This window comes from Crinia signifera, chromosome 8 (assembly GCF_055691185.1).
Source record: "Crinia signifera chromosome 8, ASM5569118v1, whole genome shotgun sequence".
Classification (NCBI taxonomy): domain Eukaryota; kingdom Metazoa; phylum Chordata; class Amphibia; order Anura; family Myobatrachidae; genus Crinia; species Crinia signifera.
Window position 1 is genome coordinate 159,711,708 of NC_139224.1, and position 13,612 is coordinate 159,725,319.

At 48.1% G+C, this 13,612-nt stretch overlaps 1 long non-coding RNA gene across 1 annotated transcript in view; it reads left to right on the forward strand.

The window, feature by feature from the left end:
* Window positions 1-13,349, forward strand: part of LOC146026691 (uncharacterized) — a 76,790-nt gene extending 63,441 nt beyond the window's left edge. The window contains exons 3-4 of the long non-coding RNA XR_014454521.1: window positions 7,790-7,864; window positions 13,091-13,349. This is a non-coding gene — a long non-coding RNA (uncharacterized LOC146026691). The remainder of the gene's footprint in view (window positions 1-7,789; window positions 7,865-13,090) is intronic.
* Window positions 13,350-13,612: the final 263 nt, after the last annotated feature.

Here is a 13,612-nt window from a genome sequence, read left to right on the forward strand (position 1 = left end):
TGCCTCAGGCAGGATATGATAGGTATGCAGACACGGCCAGCACAGGGGTCTACATTAGACCCCTGGCTACCATGGCAACCGATCGGCACCCTCCGATCTCGCTGCGGGGGGCCCCGATCGGCGCCGGAGGGGGGCGCCCCCCCTCCGATCAGCTATTTAAGCACTGCGGTCGCTTTGCCCGCGGTGCTTAAAGGTAACAGACAGACAGCGGCACTCAATGGGTTTTTCAAAAGTAGGTTTAGTGGTACTCCAACGTTTCGGGGACTAGCCCCTTTGTCAAGGTGTAGGAACAAGTGTTGTTCCTACACCTTGACAAAGGGGCTAGTCCCCGAAACGTTGGAGTACCACTAAACCTACTTTTGAAAAACCCATTGAGTGCCGCTGTCTGTCTGTTACCTGGATTACACCTGGTTACACCTACATTATATATAGATATATATATCTATAGATATATATCTATATATAGATATACTAGGTGATTCATCGCGCCCTACGGGCGCTCTTCACACCGTCGTAAGGGGCTGGGCCCCCTTAATTTGTGAACGTTTGTATATGAGAAATATGGTTAGAATTGTATGAAAGATGCCTGTATTGCAACTTAGGTGTCCGCGAATCGCGGGAGGGGGGGTCGCGGAGGGTGCCGCGAATTGCAGGAGGGGGGGTCGCGGGGGGTGCCGCGAATTGCAGGAGGGGGGGTTGTGGGGGGGTGGATGCTGCGAATCGCGGGAGGGGAGGGATTGCAGAGAATCGCGGGAGGGGGGTCGCGGGGTGGGTTGCCGCAAATCGTGGGAGGGGGGTTACGGGGGCGGGGGTTGCGGCGAATCATGGTAGGGGGGTCGCGGGGGGTGTGCCTTGAATCACGGGAGGGGGGGTCACGGGGTGGGGTGCCGAGAATCGCGGGGGGGGTGTGTGTGTGCCGTGAATCGCGGGAGTGGGGGTTGCGGGGGGGTGGGGGGGTGTGACGCGAATCGCCACAAGAAAAAATCAACACAGAAAGGTCAACACATGTAAATGTTGACATAAGTGTGGCACTTCATTGGTGTCCATGTCGACACATGAGAATGAATATGAAAACATTCAAAAAATGAAAAAAAAAACTTCAAAAACTCATGTCAACCTTTTTCATTGTCGACCATAGCCATGTCAGTGTTTTCCATGTGCAATTTAATTCTGGAGCTGCCGCGAATCGCGGGGGGGTGCCGCGAATTGCGGGAGGGGGGGTCGCGGGGGTGGGTGCCGCGAATCGCGGGAGGGGGGTTACGGGGCGGGGGTTGCGGCGAATCATGGGAGGGGGGGTCGCGGGGGTGTGCCGTGAATCACGGGAGGGGGGGTCACGGGGTGGGGTGCCGAGAATCGCGGGGGAGGTGTGTGTGTGTGTGCCGTGAATCGCGGGAGTGGGGGTTGTGGGGGTGGGGGGGGTGTGACGCAAATTGCCACAAGAAAAAATCAACACAGAAAGGTCAACACATGTAAATGTTGACATAAGTGTGGCACTTCATTGGTGTCCATGTCGACACATGAGAATGAATATGAAAATATTCAAAAAATGAAAAAAAAACTTCAAAAACTCATGTCAACCTTTTTCATTGTCGACCATAGCCATGTCAGTGTTTTCCATGTGCAATTTAATTCTGGAGCTGCCGCGAATCACGGGGGGTGCCGCGAATTGCGGGAGGGGGGGGTCGCGGGGTTGGGTGCCGCGAATCGCGGGAGGGCGGGGTTCACAGGGGTTCCGGTGGGGGGTTGCCGCGAATTGCGGGAGGTGGGGGGTCACGGGGGGTGCCACGAATCGCGGGAGGGGGGGTTGCGGGGGGGTGTGACGCGAATCGCCACAAGAAAAAATCAACACAGAAAGGTCAACACATGTGACATAAGTGTGGCACTTCATTGGTGTCCATGTTGACACATGACAATGAATATGAAAATATTCAAAAAATGAAATAAATCTTCAAAAACTCATGTCAACCTTTTTCATTGTCGACCATAGCCGTGCCAATGTTTTGCATGTGCCATTTAATCCTGGGGCTGCCGCGAATCGCGGGGGGTGCCACGATTTGCGGGAGGGGGGGGGTTGCGGGGGGTGGGTGCCGCGAATCGCGGGAGAGCGGGGTTCATGGGGGTTCCGGTGGGGGGTTGCCGCGAATTGCGGGAGGGGGGGGGTGCGCGGGGGGGTGCCGGGGTGCCGCGAATCGCCGGAGGGGGGGTTGCGGGGGGTGTGACGCGAATCGCCACAAGAAAAAAATCAACACAGAAAGGTCAACACATGTAAATGTTGACATAAGTGTGGCACTTCATTGGTGTCCATGTCGACACATGAGAATGAATATGAAAACATTCAAAAAATGAAAAAAAAAACTTCAAAAACTCATGTCAACCTTTTTCATTGTCGACCATAGCCATGTCAGTGTTTTCCATGTGCAATTTAATTCTGGAGCTGCCGCGAATCGCGGGGGGGTGCCGCGAATTGCGGGAGGGGGGGTCGCGGGGGTGGGTGCCGCGAATCGCGGGAGGGGGGTTACGGGGCGGGGGTTGCGGCGAATCATGGGAGGGGGGGTCGCGGGGGTGTGCCGTGAATCACGGGAGGGGGGGTCACGGGGTGGGGTGCCGAGAATCGCGGGGGAGGTGTGTGTGTGTGTGCCGTGAATCGCGGGAGTGGGGGTTGTGGGGGTGGGGGGGGGTGTGACGCAAATTGCCTCAAGAAAAAATCAACACAGAAAGGTCAACACATGTAAATGTTGACATAAGTGTGGCACTTCATTGGTGTCCATGTCGACACATGAGAATGAATATGAAAATATTCAAAAAATGAAAAAAAAAACTTCAAAAACTCATGTCAACCTTTTTCATTGTCGACCATAGCCATGTCAGTGTTTTCCATGTGCAATTTAATTCTGGAGCTGCCGCGAATCACGGGGGGTGCCGCGAATTGCGGGAGGGGGGGGTCGCGGGGTTGGGTGCCGCGAATCGCGGGAGGGCGGGGTTCACAGGGGTTCCGGTGGGGGGTTGCCGCGAATTGCGGGAGGTGGGGGGTCACGGGGGGTGCCACGAATCGCGGGAGGGGGGGTTGCGGGGGGGTGTGACGCGAATCGCCACAAGAAAAAATCAACACAGAAAGGTCAACACATGTAAATGTTGACATAAGTGTGGCACTTCATTGGTGTCCATGTTGACACATGACAATGAATATGAAAATATTCAAAAAATGAAATAAATCTTCAAAAACTCATGTCAACCTTTTTCATTGTTGACCATAGCCGTGCCAATGTTTTGCATGTGCCATTTAATCCTGGGGCTGCCGCGAATCGCGGGGGGTGCCATGATTTGCGGGAGGGGGGGGTTGCGGGGGGTGGGTGCCGCGAATCGCGGGAGAGCGGGGTTCATGGGGGTTCCGGTGGGGGGTTGCCGCGAATTGCGGGAGGGGGGGGGTGCGCGGGGGGGTGCCGGGGTGCCGCGAATCGCCGGAGGGGGGGTTGCGGGGGGTGTGACGCGAATCGCCACAAGAAAAAAATCAACACAGAAAGGTCAACACATGTAAATGTTGACATAAGTGTGGCACTTCATTGGTGTCCATGTCGACACATGAGAATGAATATGAAAATATTAAAAAAATTACAAAAAAACTTCAAAAACTCATGTCAACCTTTTTCATTGTCGACCATAGTCATGTCAGTGTTTTCCATGTGCAATTTAATTCTGGAGCTGCCGCGAATCACGGGGGGGTGCCGCGAATTGCGGGAGGGGGAGTCGCGGGGGTGGGTGCCGCGAATCGCGGGAGGGCGGGGTTCACAGGGGTTCCAGTGGGGGGTTGCCGCGAATTGCGGGAGGTGGGGGGTCACAGGGGGTGCCGCGAATCGCGGGAGGGGGGTTGCGGGGGTGTGTGACGCGAATCGCCACAAGAAAAAATCAACACAGAAAGGTCAACACATGTAAATGTTGACATAAGTGTGCCACTTCATTGGTGTCCATGTCGACACATGACAATGAATATGAAAAAATTAAAAAAACTCATTTCAACCTTTTTCATTGTCGACCATAGCCATGTCAGTGTTTTGCATGTGCCATTTAATCCTGGGGCTGCTGCGAATTGCGGGGGGGGGGGGGGGGGGTGCCGCGAATCGCGGGAGGGGGGTCGCAGGGGGGGTGCCGCCAATCGTGCAAGGGGGGGTCGCGGGGGGGTTCTTTTTGCCGCGAATGGGGGGGGTCACGGGGGAGGGTTTGCCGCGATTCGCGGGAGGGGGGGTCGCGGGGTGGTGGTTATGCCGCGAATTGCGGGAGGGGTTGTGGGGGGGTTCTTTTTGCAGCGAATCGCGGGAGGGGGGGTCGCGGGGGTGTTTTTGCTGCGAATCGCGGTAGGGGGGGGTCGCGGGGGAGCGGGTGTTTTTGCCGCGAATCGCGGGAGGGGGGGGGGCGTGGGGGGGGAGGTTTTGCCGCAAATCGCGGGAGGGGGGCGCTCACCTGGTGGCTGTGGAGTAGCAGTGCTGGGCAACATGGGAAGGCAATGGGTGTCTGGCACTGTCTGTGGGCTCACTGGGCTGGTTCTCTGTCACATACCTCCCAACATGACCCTCTCCAGGAGGGACACAATGCTCTGTTTCTAGACTTCCCCTTAATGTATGATTGCCATCACCTGTTTTAAACAGGTTAATTTCTCAGAAAGGTGTTCAGCACAGATGAAGGCAATCACACATTAAGAGGAAAGTCCAGGAACAGAGCGTTATAGACACAGACACCCACTTTGAGTGACAGATGTAGCCAAATATATAGGAGATATATATATAGATATATATATATAGATATATCTATATACTGTATATAGATATCTATATATATAGATATATATCTATATATATATATATAGATATATATCCTTTTATCCAGACACGTGGTGGGATCAAGGAAAAGGGCCACAAATCCAATATATATATATATATATGTAGCAATGGAAAAAGATATCGGCGACTAATTATTGTGAATATAACGGTAAAAAAATTTAATGAGATGACAATAAAAGATAAAAACACATTTGTACACCAATGGACATATATTGCACAATAAAAACTGGCTTTAAAGGTATATAGGTGTAAAATACTGTGTTTGGGTACGAGATGGGGTGGGGATATGGGTTGGGATCATTTGGTCTATTGCATTATGGTAGAAAGTCATTAGGTCGAATACATTAGGTCGACATGCTAAAAGGTCGACATGATTCTAGGTCGACATGGGAAAAGGTCGACATGATTCTAGGTCGAAAGGTCATTAGTTCGACAGGTCATTAGTTCGACAAGGTCATTAGTTCGACATTGTCTATGTCGACATTCACAAGGTCGACATGGGGTTTTTCACTGTTTTTTTACCTGAATGTCAACACAGTCGACATGGACACAGTTTAAAGTGCACTGCATCCCCTCGCATCGCTCGCTGCGCTCGCTATGCGTTGGGCACGGTGCCTCGCTACGCTCGGCACACTATTTTATTCTCCCACCACGCCCTAGTGGATGGTAGGGCATGAAATACCGCCTGTCGGCACATGTTGGCTCAAAAAACAGTGAAAAACTCCATGTCGACCTTGTGAATGTCGACATAGACAATGTCGAACTAATGACCTTGTCGAACTAATGACCTGTCGAACTAATGACCTTTCGAACTAGAATCATGTCGACCTTTTCCCATGTCGACCTAGAGTCATGTCGACCTTTTAGCATGTCGACCTAATGGATTCGACCTAATGACTTTCTACCATAATGCAGTAGACCAAATGACCGCATCCCATATAAATAAATAAATTTTTGTATATATAAAACAAAAAAAAAAAGGGTTACGTATAAAGAGAGGTGTTAATAAAAAGTTCTTAACTTTTTGAGGTGATAGGAGGTAGGTAGCCCAACGCGTTTCGTCTGGGGTGACTTCTTATATATATATATATAGATAGTAGGGTTTAGGGGGGGGGGGTGCAAAAGCATTCATCTTGCCTCTGGGCACCTGAGACGAACTTACGCCACTGGCTGTACCATTGGATTTAACGGCATTTCCACTGGACTTGGGAGAATTCGACGCGGGATGATGACGCCTCGGATAAGGTAAGTTCGGGGGCGTTCGGCTCTCTAGGATCCGAAAGCACTCCTCTCTTATGGCAACCAATCAGATTTGGTACTTGTGACTTATCTGGGCGCCCGATTTTCTTCATCGCACCTAAAAATCGCGTCAAATCGCATCGCATACAATCAGATTGCATGCGATGTGATTGGCTGTGATTTACCGCAATTTTAATATGTGAAGGCACCCAGATGCCTGTTTCATATGTGAAATGGCCCCCCAGACCCCATTTTTAATTGTATACCCACCCTGATGGCTAAATGCCCCCCATTGTTAACACCACCCCACTATCAATGCCAACCCGAAGCGTGGCGAGCGGCGGCGGTATGCGTCCTCCGACCTTTTCATACCCCCACTATCCACGTCGGCGTGGAGTTGATTTTATATAGTGTGGCGAGCGCAGCGAGCCACCGAGCCCGAAGCGTGGCGAGCGCACTCGGATACCTGTGAAGCGCGCAAGGGAACGCGTACAGCTGTGAAGATATCGACGTCCCCTCGCTGCGCTCGCCGCGCTTCGGGCTCGGTGTCTCGCTGCACTAGCCACACTATATAAAATCAACTCCACGCCGACGTGGATAGTGCGGGTATGAAAAGGTCGGAGGACGCATACCGCAGGCGCTCGCCACGCTTCGGGTTGGCGTTGATAGTGGGGTGGCTTTAACAATGGGGGTCATTTAGCCATCAGGGTGGGTATACAATTAAAAATGGGGTCTGGGGGGCCATTTCACATATGAAACAGGCATCTGGGTGCCTGTACATATTAAAATCGCATCAAATCGCATCGCATGCAATACAATATCATACAATGTAACACGATTTTCTCTTCAAGGGAATTTCAAGGGAAATCGCGTCAAATTGCATCAAATCGCATGCTTAGGGTACTGGCATACAATTTCAACATCGGGCACCCAGATAAGTCACAAGTCACCTCAGATTTTACTTCTTATTTATTAAGCACTTTTTAGAAGATCGCAAATAGAATCTGATTGGTTGCTAGGGTCAACATCTATTCTTAGTAAATTTACCCCAAACACCCATATGTGTGTGTGTGGTGTTAATGCACGGCCGGTGTTACTCTAGCAGTGTTCAGCAGATAAGCGTTGACACTGGTCCCTGAGTGTCACCGTTGTCACCGCAGACATGTCCTGCATGCAGAGGCTGCGGCAAACATGTCCTGCATGAGTCTCAGCGTCCTTGTCCATGAGTGATATAAATGGTTCAGCCTGAAGCTCTAACCTTGCGCTGGAGTAAGGAGAGCGATTTAGCCGGTGACCTGCTCCAAGGCTGAGCTGCGCCTGGTATTTTTAGAGAGAGAGGAGCGGGACAGGGCATTGGGTATAAAGGGAGATCGATGGTGGAGGAAAGGAGGGGGGGGGCACGGGGTATAATTACCTCCTTACATATGACCCATTTGGATTTAAAACACCACTATTCGCTCTGATTTCAGATGGATTTTACGACCACAACCGGAGCTCCAGAGATTCTGACGTTCTTTAAATGAATTCTATTACTGATGAACAAAATTCCATTAATAAATTACGTTGAACTCTAGGCGTAATTGTGCAGGTGGAAAGAGGAATACACCACTGACGGGTTATGACATGAAATTACATTGCAGTACAAAGGCAAATAATAGCTGCGCTGGCATAATCTAATGTATGACCTCCATTTATTCATTCTGATTTATTTATTCCAGATGACTCTAAACACTGCCGGCCCTGATTATTCACTAGGCGCATGCTTTGGATGCAAGAGGGCGTTAAAGAGGCAGGTACGTGACTGGAAGCTGTACAGGGGTCCCTGGGTGCTGTTAAACTACAATGAAGTCATCGCACATTACAAATAGAACTTTCAAACCGAAAATTGAGATTATGAAACATTTTAGGTCTAAAAATATTTCTCATTTGTTTTCCTGTCTCTGGGCAGCACGGTTGGCTTAGTGGATAGCATTACATCCTCACAGCTCTGGCATCATGAGTTCAATTCCTGAACAAGGCCTTATTTGTGTGGGATTTGTATGTTCTCCAATTTTGGGGTTTCCTCCAGGGACTACAGATTTCCTCCCCCAGCCAATCAGCTCCTAACTGTCATGTTACAGACTGGGTTTGAAAAATAAAAAAGTTAGAAGCCAATTGGGTGGTTGTTTATCACTGTTACTTTTTGAAGCTTGATACATCTGGCCCTCAGTATCAAACCTGTTCTTCCCATCTTAAGAGGACCAAGTAATTTTTTCAATTATTATATTTTTTCCCCACTAAGGCTATTGTACAATTCTCCCCACTGAGCATCAGCAACGACTCAATCCAGTTCTGAATACAGCAAAATAGCAATGTCCTTTTTTTCTTTGGGCCTGATTCAGAGAAATGAATTCAATGTTAAACCACATCCCTGATGGTATAAGATCTCTGGGTATGGTATAGATCAAAGACAATGGAGGTTATTCTGATCGGAGCGGCCAAACGTGCGTACGTTCACTATTAACGTACGCTATCCGTACGCGGCCGTTGGTGTTAAGTCCACCCACAAATCAGCCGCATACGTACGGGCAGAAACAACGTCGAAGGGGAGTGGCGTACAATTGAGCGTACGCCAACGTACACGGACGGACCAGCCCTTACACTCCGACAACTAGCGTACAACAGAGCGTACGCCACCGTTTCCGTCCGTCTTCCCGCCGACTTCTTGCGGCTATCTGAGCGTACGCCAGCTTGCACGGACGGGTCCCTATTGTTTTCAATAGAAAACTCAGCTTATGTCACCGCTCGTGAGAGTGAGCGTACGTCCGTGCACGCTGGCATACCCTTCACATATATGGACCTGCAAATCTTGCCTTTCAACTACAATTCTGACAATTAATTAATTATTCTAATTGTTATTCAATTATTGTTTTCTATTAACTCAATTGTCTACCTTAATAAAGACAGTCCTGTATTTTGGGTACTATACAAAGATTGTGTGCAAAATAGTGGGCATGGGCTTAAAACATTGCTGAAACATACTTTGTAGGTGTTAGATGTGGTTTATGTTATTGTATCATAAATACAAAACCTATGTTTGTATTAGAGTGAACACGTTGACACATGTCGACTTGTGTAGATTGAGTGTGCTACTGTGTAAAGTCTATGGAAGCACGTAGTGAATGTGTATAACTGTTTAACAAATACCTACCTTAGCATATATAAGCAGGTCTTAAAAAGATTCTTACCTTAAATTAAACAAACCTTTAAATGTAGAGAAGTATAGAAAGATAAGCTTCCAATATGTTTGAGTGCTGTGTGTGACTTGCAGGTAGTGAAATCATGGTTTGGACTTAACAGACTGCAGCATTGCTTATTACATTCAGGTGTATGTGTTTGAGTACTAATCAGCGTAAATTAGCAAACCCAGGCGCACGCTGGCATGCGGTATCTGTAGGGGTGGTCTGAGGTGGCGGTTGGCGGCCGCCTGTTTTGTGTCCGAAATGAACGGTGCTTTAGGCGATCGTGCGGTAGTAGCACCGTTCATTTTTGGTGCACACCCCCGTGTACGCCCATATTTACACCCATTTTCCCTCATTATTTCAGCCGCTCCCCTCAACACGCCCCTATGCCGCCCCCAATGCCCGTACTCTCGCGTACAGGTTTTTTCGCACGTAGAGACCCGTCCGTAAGCGTTGTGGAGTGTTCGCGCCTGCGCATTGGCGAATGTACGCATGCGCAGATCATGAAAAACCCCGGAACGTACGCGTACGGCCCGGCCGCACCAACCAGAATAAGGCCCAATGTGTAGACAGTCGATAGGACAACACCAAAAGTTAGGCATGCATTAGTTATTCATGGACAAAAGTTAGACATGCATTAGTTAGACATTGACAAAAGTTAGACATGCATTAGTCTGACATTGAAAAAAGTTAGACATGCATTAGTTAGACATTGACAAAAGTTAGACATGCATTAGTCTGACATGGACAAAAGTTAGACATGCATTAGACACTGACAAAAGTTAGACATGCATTAGTTAGACATTGACAAGAGTTAGACATGCATTAGACACTGGCAAAAGTTAGACATGCATTAGTTAGACCAGGCATTCCCAACCACGGTCCTCAAGGCACACCAACAGTACAGGTTTTAGTGATATCCTGGCTTGAGCACAGGTGACTTAATTAATACCTGAGTGATTCTGATGAATCCATCTGTGCTGAAGCCTGGATATCACTAAAACCTGCACTGTTGGTGTGCCTTGAGGACCGTGGTTGGGAATGCCTGAGTTAGACACTGACAAAAGTAACGACACAAGTAAAATGCCGACATGAAAAATCAACACCATTTAAGTGTACCACATCACCTTGCATGGATCGCTCGCTTGCCATGCTTCGAGTACGGTGCCTCGCTGCACTCGGCGCACTATTATATTCTCCCTCTATACCCACTGGGAAGGTAAAGTATGAACAAGTTGCATTAAAAAAAAGTCAGTTGTCAGGACATTGAGTGCGCTGGCATGTCAAACTTTTGTCAAAGTCTAACTAATACACGTGTAACTTTTGTCAATGTCTAACTAATACATGTCTAACTTTTGTCAATGTCTAACTAATGCATGGCTAACTTTTTTCAATGTCTAAGTAATGCATGGCTAACTTTTGTCAATGTCTAACTAATGCATGTTTAACTTTTGTTAATGTCTAACTTTTGTCAGTGTCTAACTAATGTATGTTTAACTGTTAATGTATAACTAATCCATGTCAAACTTTTGTCAATGTCTAATGCATGACTAACTTTTGTCAATGTCTAACTAATGCATGTCTAACATTTGTCAGTGTCTAATGCATGTCTAACTTTTGGTGTTGACCTGTTGACTTTCTGAATAGACATTGTCAGTCGTCTGGAACCCAAGATCTCTACATGCGCAGCAGCTGCACTCCATAGTGACATCACTACTGGGGTGCAGGATGCACTGGCGTGAATGCTGCTGTGAGATGACACCGAAATGCTGTCTCCCACTCAGTGACAGGAACCATTTGCTGCATTGTAACATTACATGCAGCACTTGGCTTCTGTCAAAGTGTAGGGGCCGGCACTGTAGACAGGCAGTCTCTGGGGGCAGTCCGACATCCCGGGTCCTCCAGAGTGATGAAACCGGGGACAGATTGCATAAGTGAGTGGCTGAGGGGCGGTTGCAAAGAGACAGAGGGGGGTTACAGGGACTTGCCCACCTTTCCAATGAGCCAGGAGGGCCACATGATTTTCAGTACCCCGTGGCCATTCCAGGAGGGTATGCTAGTTACTATGAGTAATTGCGCTTGTCCAGTACATTTATCATAAATCCTAAATACTGTACAAACAGGGAAATATAGATGTGAATAATTCATGTCATTTTCAATTTTGAGGACACAGCGGGAAAATGAAAGTAAAGAGTAAAGAATGTTTGGTAATGGTTTGTTTCGATTTGTATTTATGTCTTTGATTCTCCTCACTAATTATAAAATCCTCAGAGACTCGCAAAAGAAATTAATTAGGAATAGATACAGATATGCAGTCTGCTGCTTTGTTGCAGGGACCATTGGCTGGATTTACAAAGCTGCGGCGGCGGCGGCGGCGCTACAGAGGCTGCGGTTCTGACCTGGAAATTTAAAGCGCTGAAAAAATGAGTGAAAAATGTGTTGTGCGCTTTATATTATTGCAAAGTTTTATTTCTAGGTCAAACTAGGGATGGCCATAAATGTGTCCTCCCTGAATGGTCTCTGTTGATGATGGGTGCTTCGGGTATGGTATAGCTCACAGACAACTTCATGTTCGACAGTCAGTAGATCAGCATGTACAAGGTCGACACTGGAAAAAGGTTGACACAAGCAAAAGATCAACCCAGAAAAAGTCAACACATGCAAAGATCGAGAAGAGTTTTTTCACATTTTTGTGTGTCAATGATGACACCTGAGTGGACCTATAGTTTGTGTACCACGTCCCCTTGCTTTACCGTTCCAAAGCCAAGTCCACGTGGATGGCAAATTATAGAAAAATTTTGACCAATACCATGCTGACATATTGTTTATGTCAACATTTCACCATATCAACCATGTGAATGTCTGACCATATGGTGTTCACCTGTTGACTGTCACCCTAGACCAGGGCTGGGCAACACCGGCCCACCAGATGTTGATGAACTGCACATCCCAGCATGCCTTGCATCAGTTTCAGCATGGCCACATAGCAAAACTAATGTTAGTTAATTAGTTAACTTAGTTAGTTAAACTAATGTTAGTTCATCCCCATCTGGAGGGCCGGTGTTGCCCAGCCCTGCCCTAGACATTGTCTGTGGGCCATTAAGGTACCAGGTTGTTTGCATTAACGGCATCGATGCTGGAAGTGGAACTTGGTCAGCTAATTACACTGTACCAACCGGATTAGTACGCACTCCCCACCTGGCCCGGTATCTCCAGAACTTGCCAGCTCTGCAACATACCTCCCGGCTGTCCCGATCACAGCGGGACAGTTCTGCTTTTTGGAGACTGTCCTGAGATCCCTCCCACGGGTGGCAGTGTCCCTGCGGGTGGGGGGAGGGGCAGTTGGGGGGAGATGCCATTGCAAAGCAGCAGTGATCACTGGAGAGGTGCTATGCGCCTGCTCACAGCATCTCTTCGGGGCAGGGAGGAAGGAGGCAGGGCAGCGCTGGACACACCCAGAAAATGACAAAAACAGGGGTTGTGGCATGAAGTCACGCCCCTTTCCCAAAATCATGCCATTCCAACAGTAGCTCCGCCCATTCTCGGACCGGGCACGCCTTCGGCGCAGCAGGTCCCGATTTCATATCATCAAATATTGGCAGCAGGTCCCGTTTTCATATCATCAAATATTGGGAGGTATGTTGGGAGGTATGCTGCAATATAACCAGTTCTAGAATATATATCATTTATAATGAGACAGTAGAACCACCCTGATTTGCTTTTAGCAGTGGATAACTAATTTGAGGACAACTCATTGAGTTCCAACTATGTTCTAACTAGATCATCTGCTCCCTCTAGTTCTGCTCTGTAACTGGTCAAGACAGAATCTTGCTGGTAAATGAGACTTCACAGAGTTCCCAGCCTGGATTAAGCCTCAGATGTTGGTTCCTGAACTAATAAGGAAGAGAATGCAAAACATAAAGACGGGGAAGGAAACATAAAATGCTTCTAATTTATTCACACGCGGCACAGATAAATTCATACTGAATATAACTAGGAGGAGGAAAGGAAGATAAAACTGCCTGCGAGATAGGCAACACTGAGGAATGTGCCTACCTGCTCCGCCAGACGGATGTATCCGGCTATATATTGTACAAGAAGAGGTTCAACGGATTCAGTCACTTTCTCAGGGTTACAGAAGGAAACAAGGAAATAAAAGGAAATATAATATATTCTATAAAAGTTACAGTTAATAAGGTTAAAAAAAAAACACTGACCAAAAAGGAAGTACAGTATATATCATTTTATCTAAAACAAAGCTGCAGGGAGAGGGTTGTTAGCAACGCGCGGGAGGGTGCATCATTAACAACACTGAGGGAG